Genomic DNA, 17,439 nt, shown 5'->3' on the forward strand with positions numbered 1-17,439 from the left:
ACTATTATTATTATTATTATTATTATTATTATTAAAAACCGTAACTTTTATTAAAAATTATTATTATTAAATTATATATGTTTGTTAAATATATGATATGATTAATTAAAAAATTAGAAAAGTGATGCTACAAATTCACTTATAAGTTTCATAATCTATCTATCTATCTATCTATCTATCTATCTATCTATCTATCTATCTATCTATCTATCTATCTATCTATCTATCTATCTATCTATCTATCTATCTATCTATCTATCTATCTATCTATCTATCTATCTATCTATCTATCTATCTATCTATCTATCTATCTATCTATCTATCTATCTATCTATCTATCTATCTATCTATCTATCTATCTATCTATCTATCTATCTATCTATCTATCTATCTATCTATCTATCTATCTATCTATCTATCTATCTATCTATCTATCTATCTATCTATCTATCTATCTATCTATCTATCTATCTATCTATCTATCTATCTATCTATCTATCTATCTATCTATCTATCTATCTATCTATCTATCTATCTATCTATCTATCTATCTATCTATCTATCTATCTATCTATCTATCTATCTATCTATCTATCTATCTATCTATCTATCTATCTATCTATCTATCTATCTATCTATCTATCTATCTATCTATCTATCTATCTATCTATCTATCTATCTATCTATCTATCTATCTATCTATCTATCTATCTATCTATCTATCTATCTATCTATCTATCTATCTATCTATCTATCTATCTATCTATCTATCTATCTATCTATCTATCTATCTATCTATCTATCTATCTATCTATCTATCTATCTATCTATCTATCTATCTATCTATCTATCTATCTATCTATCTATCTATCTATCTATCTATCTATCTATCTATCTATCTATCTATCTATCTATCTATCTATCTATCTATCTATCTATCTATCTATCTATCTATCTATCTATCTATCTATCTATCTATCTATCTATCTATCTATCTATCTATCTATCTATCTATCTATCTATCTATCTATCTATCTATCTATCTATCTATCTATCTATCTATCTATCTATCTATCTATCTATCTATCTATCTATCTATCTATCTATCTATCTATCTATCTATCTATCTATCTATCTATCTATCTATCTATCTATCTATCTATCTATCTATCTATCTATCTATCTATCTATCTATCTATCTATCTATCTATCTATCTATCTATCTATCTATCTATCTATCTATCTATCTATCTATCTATCTATCTATCTATCTATCTATCTATCTATCTATCTATCTATCTATCTATCTATCTATCTATCTATCTATCTATCTATCTATCTATCTATCTATCTATCTATCTATCTATCTATCTATCTATCTATCTATCTATCTATCTATCTATCTATCTATCTATCTATCTATCTATCTATCTATCTATCTATCTATCTATCTATCTATCTATCTATCTATCTATCTATCTATCTATCTATCTATCTATCTATCTATCTATCTATCTATCTATCTATCTATCTAACAAGCATAAAAAACTTCGATAAGTAGCTTATTTTTTCAATTCCACAATCAAAACTTACTCTCATAATTAATGGTAAAATAAATTTAGAAAATTGAATGAAAAACCTTTTAAAATTCCACAATTTACTTTTTTGAACCATCATGGAGTAATTAATTTTTACAATTTAAAAAATAATTAAAAAGGCAACTTGAATGTCATTTTACTCTATATGGCATTGCTAATACATAAAAAAAAAAATTAAATAAGTAGCTTATGTTTCAATTCCACAATCAAAACTTACTCTCATAATTAATGGTAAAAGAAATTTAGAAAATTGAATGAAACACCTTTTAGAATTCCACAATTTACTTTTTAAACCATCATGAAATTAATCTTTTCTATTATGTCATTTGCTTTTCCCATTCATTTTTTCCCCCAATTCTTACTATTTGTCTTTCTAAGTGCTTTTTTTTTATATCATTTATGTTACTACTTTTTTTTAAGGTGATTGATGGTCTTTAACCATGAATTTGTTATGAAATATATAATGTTGTGTACTTGTGCTATTATACTTTCTTGACCAGCCTACTTAAATTGATATTTTTCTATTCATATGTTTAATCATCTCTAACATATATTTTTTTTTCCTTTTCATTTGATATGTACCATTATCAAGGAATGTACGAAAAAGAAGCGGTCATGTACCTTCAAATCAATACTAAATAGTATGGTTTCTAAATTATACTCCGTATGTTTTTTAGTTTATATGTTTTTTGAAATAAATTATTTTATAATCTTTATTACTAATTTTGTTTCTAAATACGATCATTTACTCAAGTTTATCAAGATTTCGACGAAATTCTTGTACTAACAATAAGGAATTTGACAAAGTTTATGAATCTTTTGGATTTCGATTGTGGGAATATCTTCTGTAGATTTATTTGAAATGAAAGCTCAATTCATATTTTATGGAGTAGAGACCGTTTGAATCATTTCTAATTTTTTTTAAATCCATATAATAAAATTATTATTATGATATTTTGTCTATAGAATGCATGTTACTAGATAATTCTTAGTTCTTTATTTTAGAATATATCAAAATTTACGTGATTCAATCATATACTTCAATCTAAATTACAAGATTCACTCATAATATAAATTTTTATCTAATCATGTTCAACGACTTATTTTGCTCTTAGATAATGTTTAATTATTGGTATGCATGCTACATCTTTCAATTATTTTAGTTTCTATTATTTTCATATGATAACGTGCATATGTCTTTGATACCTTACCATATGAAATTTTCTGTCGCGCACACACACATATAAAATGCGTTGTTTGTAGCATTGTCCATTTGTCAAGTTTCTTAAGACGGGTAGTTACCCATTGTCGTTTGCATAATTTATTTTAAAAATCCCGTGAAATTTTATTAAATTTGACAAATTATAATGTGACGTGGTAAATTTTAATGTGACATGGATTATCAATTTATAGTTAATTAGCATTGATTTAATTCATTAATTTATAAATTAATATTTACAATATAATTTAAAGGTACCTACAATGAAAAATTTTAACGTAACATGGTAAATTTATATAATATAATAAAAATATAAAACTAAGAATTTCACTAAGCCATGTCTCCTATCAAAAGCCATCTTGAATTTTCATGTGTCACATGCATGTAATTAAAGAAAATAAAATAAAATTTAAGATGTACAATAGAATGTAAATGTTAATAAACTTTTTAGATTCATTTCATCTTTATAGATTTATTAATAATTAATTCACTCTACATACTAATTTAACATTTAATTCTTTTTCTTAAATGATGATTTTTTTTAGCCTTCCTCTCCTTATTTATACTACCTATACACATTGTCATATTTTTGTCTACAATTATAATCTCTTGCATTACCATAGTGTTTCAATTTCTCCACCTTAAAACATCTTTGAGATTTTATTTCATATTTAAGCTTCTACACTCAATTCAAGATTATTTTTAGTTCACATAAAATCCTAATTGAATTGATTAATTCAATTTAGTTTTTATTGTATTTGGCTTTATAATAACTTTATATAGCCATAATATATTTTGTGTTCATATTTTAATTATAAATCATTCTAAAGATTAAATTAATTTTTCAATTTTTAATTTATTATAATAGTTTGATTGACTTTTAGTTTTTTGGCAGATACTTCTTCATTGAAGCGACATAAAACATTACATATGACAATTCTTAGAAGATTTATTGCCAAAAGTTTTGTGAATACACCCAGGTTATCTCTGCTGCAATAATTTTGCATGTAACACTTTTTTTCCTTAATTTTTGGCCAAGAGGTCAATGGGTCACAAACCAAATAACTCAAAGTGTGTAAAAGATTATGCGAGTAAGTCAATAAGCTTAGACATTTTTGCCAAAATAGTTTAAGGAGATATTTTAGAGTTGTAACTATTAATTTTTACAAAGTATAACAATGTTTATTTATTTATTTATAACTTTGGCTGAATAAAGTGAAAGCAACTATGTAACATATTGTATATACGTAAATAAATATTACTCGTGTCATTCATAAGATGCATAATTAATTTTGTTCATTTATTCTAATAATTGTTCGAAATTCTAAAGTTATATTCTTTTAATTTACTCTTTCCGTTTTCCATAAATATAATCGTACAACGTACTCGGAATAATTTGGAACACAAATATTTGATTTTTAATTATTTGATGTTGCAGGGTATTATACATATTTTAAAATATAACAGAGAATTTTAAAGAATATAAATCCATTGAAATTGAGGGAATATAAAATTGTTGTAATATACAAGAAGTATAGCCGTTGTTAGGTACTGAAAATTTAGTACGTACTTGCAACACCTACACAATAATTTTAAAATGTTACCCTTGATCAACCTTTTATTGGTCAAGTATGAAATTATTTGCACTTTGAAGTTGCCACGCGGGACTTTAAAATCCCATCTATAATTAGAGATCTAAAAACTCTGATTCAATAAATAAATAAAAAGAAATTAAACTAACGCTTAAATATTTGTTGGTTAAGAAAATAATTCATATTCCATAATCTTTAAGCAAATTAAAATAATAAATTATTAACGATCCCGTGATTCCCACGGGCTTCAAAACTAGTTAAACATAAATTACCAATGTTTTTTAATACTCCTTACTTGACGACAATACTAACCTAGTTAAAGGCTCTAACCTAAAGGTTGAACAAAACTACCACCTCCAAACCCGTGTCCATCATCCGCAAAGTCGTCCCGCCTATGTGGATTGAATTGTGAGCACGTGTTTGGGGGTCGAGATGCTTGCATATCAGCCCAAGCCTTTTGCATTGCCGCCATTTGTTCGGCCTGTTGACGAACAGTTTCTTCAAGAGCAATTCGAGCGGCTCACTCATCATTCATTTGGGTGGAAAAATGTAAAATCATGCTAGAAGCATAATGTAGTACCCCGTATTTTATATCGCTAGTTAAGTCTGGCTAATTGTTTAGTCGATAGTTACGTTAAGTTATTTCTCTTGATTCGCGTGGTATCGTAAGATCGAGTTGTTGCATAAGTTTTTTTTGAGACGGGTTTATATGGCATCCGAGACGTGAGCTAAACCATTTACCCTCGACCCATTTGGGTTTACCCAATATCATGTTTAACCCAATTAACCCAACACCCAACATCATATTCTAACCTAAGTTTTAACCTAATTTTTACCCTAGCAATACACGACCCACACCTCACCCGTCTCCCTCATTTTCAGCGGCATCAATCCCAACCTCCACGCAAATCGAGAGAGAGAGAGGGAGTGTGGGTGTTGACGGCGCAGCAAGGAAGGCTTTAGGGTGGTTGTCGACGGCCATAGGCGACCCTGGTGGCTGTTGTGGTGGCAGAAAAGGTATGAGTGCAACCCTTTCCTTTTGTTTTTCGTTTTTCTGTCGGGTTTTGTTTGTGGTGGCGTGAATCAGGGAGGTGATGATGGTGGCTGGTGTCGGGGGTATGGTACTGGGTGGTTTGTGTCGCCCCTATTGGTGGCGGTTAGGGAGGTTTTGGGTGGTGGAAATGGCGGCAGGAGGTGTTGTCGACAGGGGTAGTCAAACGGGTTTATATATGGGTTTTCAGGCGAGTTAGATGGGTAGGTTTGGGGTGGCGCCACCGTGGACTTGGGGGAGGTCGAAACGGCGGTGCCACTGTATCTGGGTTCGTGGGCTGACGGCGAGCAGGTCTGTGGTGGTTTGGCAGGGGGTAGTTGTCGGCTGCGGTGGTGGTAAGGAGAGAACAGGGGGTGGTTGGTGAGGCACGGTGCTGAACCAGGCCAAAAGACGGCCCTGGTTTGACTCGCCGACGACAGTCGACCCTAGTGGGGGTGGTCGTTGGTGGCTGGGTCAGAGTGGGGGTTTGGACTGGTGGCTGACACGGTGGAGAGGTGGCGCGTGGGAGCGTGGGAGTGCGTGTGAAGAGATGGTGGGTGGTGACGGGTTGTTTTTAGCTTTGAAACGGTTTTGTCATAGTTTAATCGTTAGAATTCGTTAGTTTATCGTGTTAATTATTTAATTTAATTCCCGAGTCATTTAAATAATTAGAAACGGGTTTTGAGTCGGGTTTGTTAAAATGGAAAGCTGCTATTTGGGAAAGTTCCATTTTAAGAAGTTCTATTTTTTAGTAACCTTCTATTTTGGGAACGGGGATAGTTAAAGTAATTGTTTATCATTTATTTTCTTTCAGAGGGCGAATTGTTGTGGAATATTACTGAGCACCTGACTATTTGACTGCGGTACTGAGGTAGGGAAATACACTTGACTTCTTATCGTGTTATTGAATTGTGTTGACTTGTTTGTGTTTCATGTGACCAAATTGTGAACGTGACTTGATTCGTGGTTGTTGGTTACGCTATGATATGGTTGACTGAACTGTTCGTGTTGAGTGTGTTATCACAACATTTGGTAGCTGGCATGATTTCATTCATTGATATACATATTGTATTGCATTGTTTACTGTTGAGCATTCATATGCATTGGAGATGGAGGATGTTGAGGTGATATGGTGTGGTGATGATGATGTTGTGATAAGGCCCAGGCGGGTTCGCGCAGACTTGCCCGATGTTCTCATTGCGGTGGGCGATCGGCTACGGTCGATATATATAGTCTACCGGGGATCGGTATGGCTGGGTTGTCCGGGTTATGAGATATGAGTTATGGGATATGAGTTGAGATGGAGATGGAGGTGACGGAGGAGCATGCATATCATATTTTGTTGTTTCATTGTATTCCCTACTCAACCTCGTGGTTGACCCTGTGTATTCGTGAACACCTGTGATGACCCAAGTATTGGCGAGCAGACTTGACAGGTTTAAGAGATAGAACGGGAGCTTGGTGGGCGTGAGTCACTGGATCAGAAGACTTAGTAGCTAGATCATCATCTAGAAGACTTTCACTTTTATTTATGTTAGTCCTTTGTAATTTGATGTAAAAGAGGTTCTGTAATGATTAAGTTAAAGTAATTATATAATTTTGCCTTGGAGTTTAATTTGTTACTCACTACCTCGGGAAACCGGGATGGTAACAGTCCAGTTTATTAGGGAATGTCTTGCTAAAGGCTCCTTCATAAACCGGGGTGTTACACATAAGAGAAAGACCGTCGACCAGATTTGTTAGTAGGAAGATCATACCATATATCGACCCCTTTTCTCCGGTCCCAAATAGACGGTTCTTCTCGTCAAAGCCCTTGACAGCCTTGTAGTACGCCCGGATCTCGTCGGGAGACTGTCCAGGTGGCAATGGTTGACTCATCTCCTCATTGTAATCATGCTGAAAAAAGAGACAAAATCGTCGGAAATGATATATATATATATATATATATATATATATATATATATATATATATATATATATATATATATATATATATATATAGATAGATAGATAGATAGATAGATAGATAGATAGATAGATAGATAGATAGATAGATAGATAGATAGAGAGAGAGAGAGAGAGAGAGAGAGAGAGAGAGAGAGAGAGAGAGAGAGAGAGAAGAGTTCTAGTAAGTCTTTCATATATTATGAGTCTCTAAGTCTTCATCTAGGCCTTTGGATGAAGGGAATTGAGGGATGATATTGTCTCTCAATGAATGGCCACAAATTAATCCCATCTAATTACCTCCCTTAATCCATCTAACTTCTTAAACATTCAGCCTCTCCTAATCTCCTCTCATTATGCCACCGTCCTACTATCTCTCTATATCTCTGTTTTCTCTCAAATTCCCAACAAAATAAAAACCCAAAAATAAACCCTCTTTCCAACCCGACCACTAATTCCGGTCCACCACCTTTCTCACCCTCCTCCTCTCCTCTTTCTGACCCACGACCTAGCACCACCTCCGACGCCGGCCTGCCCAATACGTCACCATCACCGACCTCCACACTACCCCACTGCCGCAACCGTCATTTACGACCACCAAAACCTCCGTCCTCTCAGATCTCGTCTTTGCTCCTCGTGCACCACCACGACAACACAACCACCAACCCCATTGCCGCCACCGCCAGAAGCCGACCTCCGTCCTCCACCATTTCAGCCGCCCCATTACCCTTCGACCTCCGCCATTTCAGCCGCCCCTCATTACCCTTCGACCTCCACCACTCATCTCCACCACCGCCGCTCCTGCCAACCATGACCAACGACGCGCCTGACCACTACACCACCTCTTCCTCACGCAAATCTACTTTTTTTTTATCTTTGTTTCATAATGTTTTCAGATCTGTTAGTGGTGGTGTGGGGTTATAGGGTGCGGTTGTGGGTAGAGGTTGTCAGGTTTGTGTGACGGTGTGTGGTGGTATTTAGTTTTCAGATCTTTGTTTCATAATGTTTTCGTAATGTTTTCAGTTCGAAAAATAATAACAAATCTGTTATTTGGTTTTATTTTTTCAGTTTTTATTTTTTTTTATATTTTAAGGGTTGTTTTTATATTTTCAGATTTGTTATTATTTTTCTTCATATCTATTGGTGATTTTTTTGTTAATTTTTAATGACATTTTTGTGAATTTTCCAATCTATTTGTTAATTTTTGTTGAGAAATTACGTTTTTTAGATCTATTTGTTAATTTTTTTTTTTTATATATATATAAACTTAGGATCCGGTGAGAACGATCATTCGGTGAAAACGAAGAGAACGAACTAATTGTACCACAACTCAATAAACACTCACGTGTTGTACTGCCCCAAAAAATCAAAATCCACACATTTTCCCTTATCCTAATCTTTGTATAATTTTCAACTCCCTCATCCTGATTAACCATCAACACCACCATTGCTTCTACCTTCCGGTAACGTCGGTGAAATCATGCACACTCTTCGATCGAGAACTTGCGGAGTATCTCATGAGGACGACCCATCATATCACAAACCCGATGACAACTCAAGAACCACGGTACTGGCGACGGTGCTGCCGGCGAACCGCAGGCTACGTTAATACTCCCCGTCGACGGTGCTATCCTCTCGCCAACAATCCAGATGACGGCGGCAACCACTGGCTTCTTCTCGAATTGGTGAACAGCAGACGGCAAGTCGCCGGCGACAACTACCTCACCTCCTCCCCTCAGTTTATTTCCCGTCAATTTTAATACATCTACACTAATGTTTTATGTATCTAACCAATTTTTTAATGTATCCAACATAGATACAGAAAATTAATCACTAGGTACATGAAAATTGGGTTGAGATACATCGATATATAACCCAGATACACTAATTTCGTGTAGCTCACAGTGGCAATATTTTCGGACTAGATTCCTCCGACTAAGCTAGTATTACGATTGGATGATAAATAGCTTATATTTGGTACAAAAAATCATAGCATCAACCAACCATCAATGGATATTACTATGTGGTCAATGAGATTTATACCACCAATCACCTATTTCGGCAAAATCCGCTTCGAAAATTGTGATTATCTGCCGATGATATTGTCGTCGGTGTTAGGCCCAGTTTAGCCTGGTCTAACCATAACCTGGCCTGACTCAACAAGGCTGATTGATCAAGACAAGAACCGGACAAATCTGACTACTATTTAGCTGCTGAAGTTAATTGTGGCAAGAAGACTACTAAATCCTGGAAAAGAAGCCTGATAGTCAGTATATCATAGCTTGGCGGAGTACTAAAAACAGCCTGGATTAAGCAGATAAACAAGAAATGCGATTGTATAAGCCAGATAACCAAGACCTATTCTCAAGGAAGACCAAGTCCAAACCTAAAACTATTTAATCCATGAATCTGGACGGAAAGAAGAGAGAAAGCTAAGGATTGGTTGAGTTGAGAACGGGTCAAGCGAACTAATAGGAAGCATGCCCTATTATTCCGGCAACAACTCCTACCTTTGGGGAGAACGTTATACATCTATAACGTTATTCATTGTAACGTTGGGAGGACGGTAGAGAACTATAAATAGGAGAATTTAACAATTGTAAAGGATATTCATTATTAGTTAATTTTATCTATACTTTATCTTTCTACTCTTGAGCATTCAGATATTCATAGAACATTGTGCCCGGTCTATCAAAATAATAAAAAGCGTTATCCTTCATATTCATTTCTTTCTTTGTCATTTATTCATTCCATTCTAATTTCATAGAACTAGATACCCTGATCACTATACAACTAAGCTTAGGATCCCTTCAGGAAAATCCTCGCTAAAACAATTGGCGCCACCGTGGGGCATCTAGTTCTTCAACCAATAAAATTCTCCTTATTATCTTTCAATTAATATTCACACACAAAAATGGTGGAACTCACATTTGAACAACAATTAGGCTGCTCTGGCCAAAATCAAGGAATTGGAAACAATCCAAGAGAAAGAAACTCAGTCAAGGTAAAAATTAATAGTCAAGGAATCGAGTCTAGCTTTGAGGAAGAAATTGGAAAATCGGGCTTCGGGCTCCAAGACCAGATTCGAACCGGGGAACCCCATTCTCATCCATCATCAAAAACATAGACTTCTCTAATTTTGGAACCCCGGAGAAGGATACATTATCCAAGACTCCAACCATTCCCAATGATGAGACAAACAAAACTGAAGCCGCAATAATGATGGCTATGCTTCAGGAAATCCAAAAACTCCACAACAAAATAGAAAATATACCGGAGTACCGGCACTGTGGTGAAGTAGAAATTGTGACTTTGCAGATTCACCCTTTGCGGATGAAATTGCAAAGATTGATCTCCCCAAGAAATTTATTGTCCCATCCATGAGAACTTATGATGGAACTTCGATTCACAAAATCATGTTGCCATATTCAAACAAAAATGTTGGTCGCCTCAATACCCAGTGAACTCAGGCAAGTCCGCATGTGCAAAGGCTTTGGCACAACCCCGATCGGGCGACATTACAATGGTTCATCAATCTCCCAAATGGAGGTATTAAGAATTTTGCAGAATTGATCAATGCTTTCAATCAACAATTCGCAAGTAGCAGAGATATGGCCAAGAGACCAAGCAACCTGTTCAGGATAAAGCGACTTCGAAGAATCTCTCAAGGAATTCTGGCGGATTTGTCAAAGAAAAGGTGGCCATTCCAAGATGCGATGAAGAAACAAACAGAGAAGCATTCAGCAAGGAGTCCTGCTGATGTGATATTTATGCAGATCGACCAAGAAAGCATGTCCAACCTTTGCCACCGTTCAATCCATCGCCTTAGAGCATGTCAGATTAGAAGAAGACCTCAACTTCAGGACGAACTCATCCGGAGGAAAGCAGGGCTATGGACATACTAACAGGAAAAGCTCCTACCAGAAAGGAGGCAATCCCAGATCAAGCACCTATTCCGGCCCGAACGATCCAAGTCAATATGGCACAAGAACATAAAGGTAATCTCTCTAGCCTCCCAACTATTCCTGATTATAACTTCTCTATTAATACTGCAGGATTAATCAAACGCCTGGAAAACCTGGGAGATACAGTCAGATGGCCAAAGAAGTCCGAGGCAACCCCAGGAAAGATCCAACAAGATGGTGTGACTTCCATCGGGACATCGGACACACCACGAAGAATGCATTCAGCTCAGAAACAAGTGGCATATCTTCTAAAGAAAGGCTACTTGAAAGATATAATCCAGCTGAGCCCAAAGAATAAAGATGAAGGACAAAATAAGAGAGACCCAGGAAGCGGCAGGGATCCTCCTCCTCCTCCTCCCATCTATGAAGTCAAATTCATAAATGGAGGATCGAAATCGTGGTCCGACCGACTCTGCAGCCCAAGAGAATATCCGGGGAATCAGGACTCCAACCTCCTTCCAGCCCGAGTCATTGCCTGCTATTACCTTTGATGACTCGGACCGCAAGGAATATCGGGTCTACACCATGACACCTGGTAATCACAATGCAAATCGGCAGACAGCCAAAGTATCAAGAATCGATAGATGGAGGAAGCTCAATCAACCTGGTGATGCTTGACGTCCTCAAAGCTATGAAGATAGACGAAAGCAAGATCATAAAGAAATCCAGCGTCCTGGTTGGATTCAGTGGAGAAACAAAAACACCCGGGAGAAATCGGCTTGCCTACCTATGTGGAGGGCGTGGCTTCATATGAGAGATTTGGAGTAATGGATTGCTTATCCTCGTATAATGTAATCCTGGGCGGACCATGGATCCACAATGTCAAAGCAATCCCATCAACATACCATCAATGCGTGAAAATTCCAACCGAATGGGGGATAACCACCATCAGAGGAGAACAAAGGATTGCTCAGGAATGTTACACTCAGGCTTTGAAACCCTCAAAGTCGTAAGTCCTTGCATAGCAATTAAAGTCACTGTCGGGGAAGAATACATAGCACAAACACAGATGGAAACGGAGAAGTCATATTAGACCGGATTCCCCTGACGGAAAGTACTTGTAGGGTCGATGCACCGACTCGGTCGGACCAAATCTGGTTGACTTTCTTAAAACCAAAATGTCTTGTTTTGCTTGGTCACATTTTGATATGATGGTATAGATCTTTGATGTTATTACTCATAAGTTGAACATTGACAAATCCTTTAAGCCTGTGACAAAGAAAAGAGAAGAAAATTTGCTGCAGAAAGACACGAAATTATCAACCAAGAAGTTGACAAGCCATGGACATGGGAATGATCGGGAAGTAATGTACCTCGATCGGCTTGCAAACGTGGTAGTCGTCCAAAAGAAAAACGGCAAATGGAGAGTCTGCGAGATTATACCGACTTAAACAAAGCCCGCCCAAAAGATCCATTTCCCCTGCCACACATCGATGCAATGGTAGATGCCATCGCAGCCACGAAATGTTAACATTCATGGATGCCTCCAATGATTCAATCGAGATAAAAATGCATCCCAGCAGACCGGAAAGCACGGCTTTCATCACCGAAAGAGGTATATATTGTTATACTTGCTATGCCCTTTGGATTAAAAATGCGGGTGCAACCTACCAAAGGCTAGTCAACATGATGTTCAAAGATCTGATAGGAGACACCATGGAAGTCTACATAGATGACATGGTAGTCAAATCAAAAAAGGCAGAAGACCACGTCAAAGACCCGGAAGTAGCCTTTCAAATACTGGAAAAATTCAATATGAAGCTCAACCCACAAAAATGCCACTTTGAGTCTCAAGCAGGCAAATTCTCGGGCTACATGGTGACAAAAAGAGGAATAGAAGCCAGCCCTGAGCAGATCAAAGCTATCCTGGAGCTAGAACCACCAAAAACAGTCAAAGACATACAAAAGTCGATCTGGAAGAATAGCGGCCCTGAAAGATTCATTTCAAGATCATCGAAAGATGCAAATCATTCTATAACTCGCTAAGGAAGAACAAGGACTTTCAATGGACCCCGATCATCAGCCGCCTTTGAAGACATGAAAATATATCTATCCTCCCCTTGCTTGGCAAAACCGGTCAAAGATGAACCCCGACAAGATATTCGATCCACAGCTAAATCTTTGTCGGTGCAGTCTGGTCAAAGAAGCGAGACGGACAACAAAGACTGTCTATTATGTAAGTAAAAGTCTACCGGATGCGAGAGATCGGTATGGCCTACTAGAAAAATATGTTTTAGCTTTAATAATGAGTTGCACAAAATTAAGACCATATTTTGAAAGTCACCCTATAATAGTCAGAACAAATCTTCCTATTAAGTCTGTACTTAGGAGACCTTAATTGTCCAGGACGAATGTGCAAATGGTCGACCCGGCTAAGCACATACAATATTACGTTTGAACCAAGGACAAGCAATTAAGTCACAAGCACTAGCAGATTTTGTGGCTGATTTTAGTCCGACCCTAGAACCCGACCTAATAAAAGAAGTAAATAAACCGACCCCGACCAAACAGACCTAGAATGGACCCTATTTGTCGATGGAGCAGCCAACACAAGGGGCACAGGCCTAGGTGTAGTACTAAAATCACCACAGGGGGATAAGATAGTACAGGCTATAAGCTGTGCATTTGAGGCCACCAACAATGAGGCAGAATATGAAGCCACGATAGCGGGTTAAAGGTATGTATTGATCTTGGTGTGCAAAATTTAAAGGTACGCACCGATTCCCTTCTTGTCTCCAACCAGGTAAATGGCATATATCTTGCAAAAGACCCCAAAATGATGCTTTACCTAGATGTTGTTCAAATGCTAAAATCAAAGTTTAAAAACTTTGATATTGACCAAATTTCCAGGGACTTAAATACCCAGGCCGATGCCTTAGCCGGCCTAGGGTCCAACTTTAGTCCCCTTGATTTTGACAAAATACCCATTGTGCATTTATTAGAACCTGCAATAAACAAACAAGATGAAAGTTTCCCAATCTACATTGCTAATTCCTGGACGAAACCTTACTATGACTGGCTACAACAGGGAATCCTACCCTTAAATAAGCAAGATGCCGAGCATCGAAAATAAAAGTCGCTTCGTATACTATTATTGACAATGTGCTTTTTAAGAAATCGCAGTCGGACCTTACCTCGGATGCCTGGAACCACGGAAAGTCGAGCGGATATTATCGTAAATCCATGAAGGATCTTGTGGAAATCACAAAGGTGGAAGAAGCCTGGCAAGCAAAGTACTCGAAACAGGATATTATTGGCCCACCTTAAGAGCCGATTGCCGGATTTTAGCTCTAAATGCAAAGCCTGTCGATTCACGGACCATATATCCATCACCATCGAAGAACTACATTCCATATCCGCACTGGCCATTTATGAAGTGGGGCATGGATATAGTAGGAAAACTACCTCAAGCACCGGACAGAAAGTTTTCATGCTAGCAATGACTGACTACTTCTCCAAGTGGATAGAAGGTTTGAATCATACAGCAAGTCAAGGAGAAAGATGTCATAGCATTCATCAAACATAATATCATATGTAGATATGGCATCCCCTCTGAAATAGTATGCGACAATGGCACACAATTTGTGGGAAAAAGAACAGCAGCCTTCTGTGCTCAATGGAACATCAACTGTAACATCCACGCCGGGGATATCCAAAAGCCAACGGTCAGGCGAATCCAGAACAAAGTGGTGATCAACGCATAAAGAAAAAGCTGGAAAGAAGAAAAGGTAGATGGGTCAAGAGCTCCCCTGGTCCTTTGGGCGACAGAACCACGCCTAAAACATCCACTTGGCCAAACCCCTACTCCTTGGTCTATGGATGTGAAGCGAATATCTGGGCCGAGGTGGACATTCCATCAGCCGGATGTAGCCCGAACACAACAACAAACAACATACCTCTAATGGAGGATAGCCTGGACTTAACAGAAGAGCTAAGAGATGCAAAGAAGCATCGATTAGCAAAGATACCAAACAAAGAGTTGCGAGAAGCTACAACAAGACCTGTCAAAGCCGGGGTGTTCGGGGTAGGAGACCTCGTTCTCGGAAAGTATTCCAAAACACAAAAGAGAAGAATTTGGCAAATTGGCCCCAACCTGGGAAGGCCCCTATCGATTGATTCAATAGTCGGCCGGGGAGCTTATAGACTACAAACCACGGACGGAGAAATGATCCCAAGAGCTTGGAATATTACACACTTAAAACTATTTCACATATAGAATATATTTGCACAATCCAGGTATAACTTTTTACTTTAAACACTTCTTGCCTGAAAACTACATGTATGATACTTGCAATTACATGAATAAATGCCGTATATGATTTCTTCAATTTATATGTCCAAATACTTATTTATATTCTCATATTCACTTAGCGAAATCTTCAACACTTGTTTTACATATTGCATCTTAGTTAAAACAAATCTTAAAGATTGGGGGCCACCCCCACCAAATATCCAACTGATATCCAAAATTCAGTTGCAAAACAGGCCTTTAAATACTGAGCTCAACATACAAACCTGGAAAATCTATTCCTGAACTGTATGACATAGATGGGTCATAAGCCCTCCAGACAGGCAAAGGACGTAAGCCCTCCAGACAGGCAACAACTCCACCCATAACACATTAAATCGCTGATCGATCGATCGAATAATCGCTCGATCCGAATCGCCCGATCGTCGAACAATGGCGAGATCCGAATCGCTCGATCGGTCGAACAATCGCGGATCCAAGACATGTCCAACATCAGTACCTTATCAAAACACGAAAAGAAACAAAACAAAGACCAAATATTTATTCACCCAAAATACTGGTCCCACCTAATAACCATCCATTCCGGGGACATTCCCCCTGGATGGGCCAAAAAATTCCTTGAAAACCTAAATATTCATTCCAGGGACATTCCCCCTGGATAGACCAAAACCCGAAAGAAGAAACTAAATTATTTTTGAGCCAGTAACCGACTCACAACCATCCACCATCTCCTGATCACCAGACTTTGCCTTGGAAGGAGGAGAATCCACTTCTTCTTCTTGACCCATGTTGGCCAAGTCAGTCTTCGAGCGTCCAAAGCCATCTCATCTCTGCCGGATTCCATTAGCCCGGTCGGATTCGGATCCTCATAGCATCAACCCGGCCTTTCCCGAAGAAACCGAAAGATCGCCAACCGCACTTCCACTAACTCCTTTTCAATGACAAGCTCTTCATTCTTTTTCAACGATCCCGCATTGCGCTTCTCGACCTCCAACTCACTCGACAGACCTTTTCAAAGCATTTTTCGCACCACCTCACAAACTATAGCGACCCTGGTTGACTCCTTAGCCGCTACCAACCGAGATTGAGCACCACTTCATTACCCCTGGATGAGTGCAGTCACGGTTTAGCCTATCCACTTTTCCTCCAAACTGGTAACATTGGCACAGGCGTCCCTAAGCCGACAAGCGAGCTTGACCAAAGATCCAACCCCTGCGTACATACAAAATCAATTAAGCAAATACAAGGTAAAACAAAAAGCACATAAACAATAAAAAATATCCCTCTGCAACTAACCTCTCTAGCCTGGGAAGCGAGTTCGCCACCCTTGTTACAAGAGAAGTCGAATAGAAACCACCCTGGTAGACGAATCAAGGGTACTAGCAGACAATAGTTGGTCGCTCATCTTTGCGTAAAACTCATCTATCCGAGCCGGGCATCATCCATGTCATCAATCCTAGCAGGCACTTGCCTTATACTCCGAGAGGCCGAGCTTGAATAGGCTCTTTGTCTCCCTCTTCCTCTTCCAAGATCACATCCTCTCTCTTCCTTTTTTGAGCACGGACGACCCTCGGTGACACTATCCTCGGGCGGATCTTGAGGAGGCTGGACATCGAAATCGGGATATCCAAAGTCTTGTCACTCCCACTAGTTTCTGGCTCTTGGACTGTTCAGCAATCCTAGCCACCCCAGCCTTCAAATCCTTGGCGAAAAGCTAGCCGACCCTAGCGAGAAGACCTAAACACGGATACATAAAAAATATACGTAAATATCAAACCAAAAAGCGACAACAAGAAGACATGACCAAAATAAAAGCATGCGAGAAAACGTACAGAAAGAAGC

The sequence above is a fragment of the Silene latifolia genome, chromosome X, assembly GCF_048544455.1.
Source record: "Silene latifolia isolate original U9 population chromosome X, ASM4854445v1, whole genome shotgun sequence".
Taxonomy (NCBI): Eukaryota; Viridiplantae; Streptophyta; class Magnoliopsida; order Caryophyllales; family Caryophyllaceae; genus Silene; species Silene latifolia.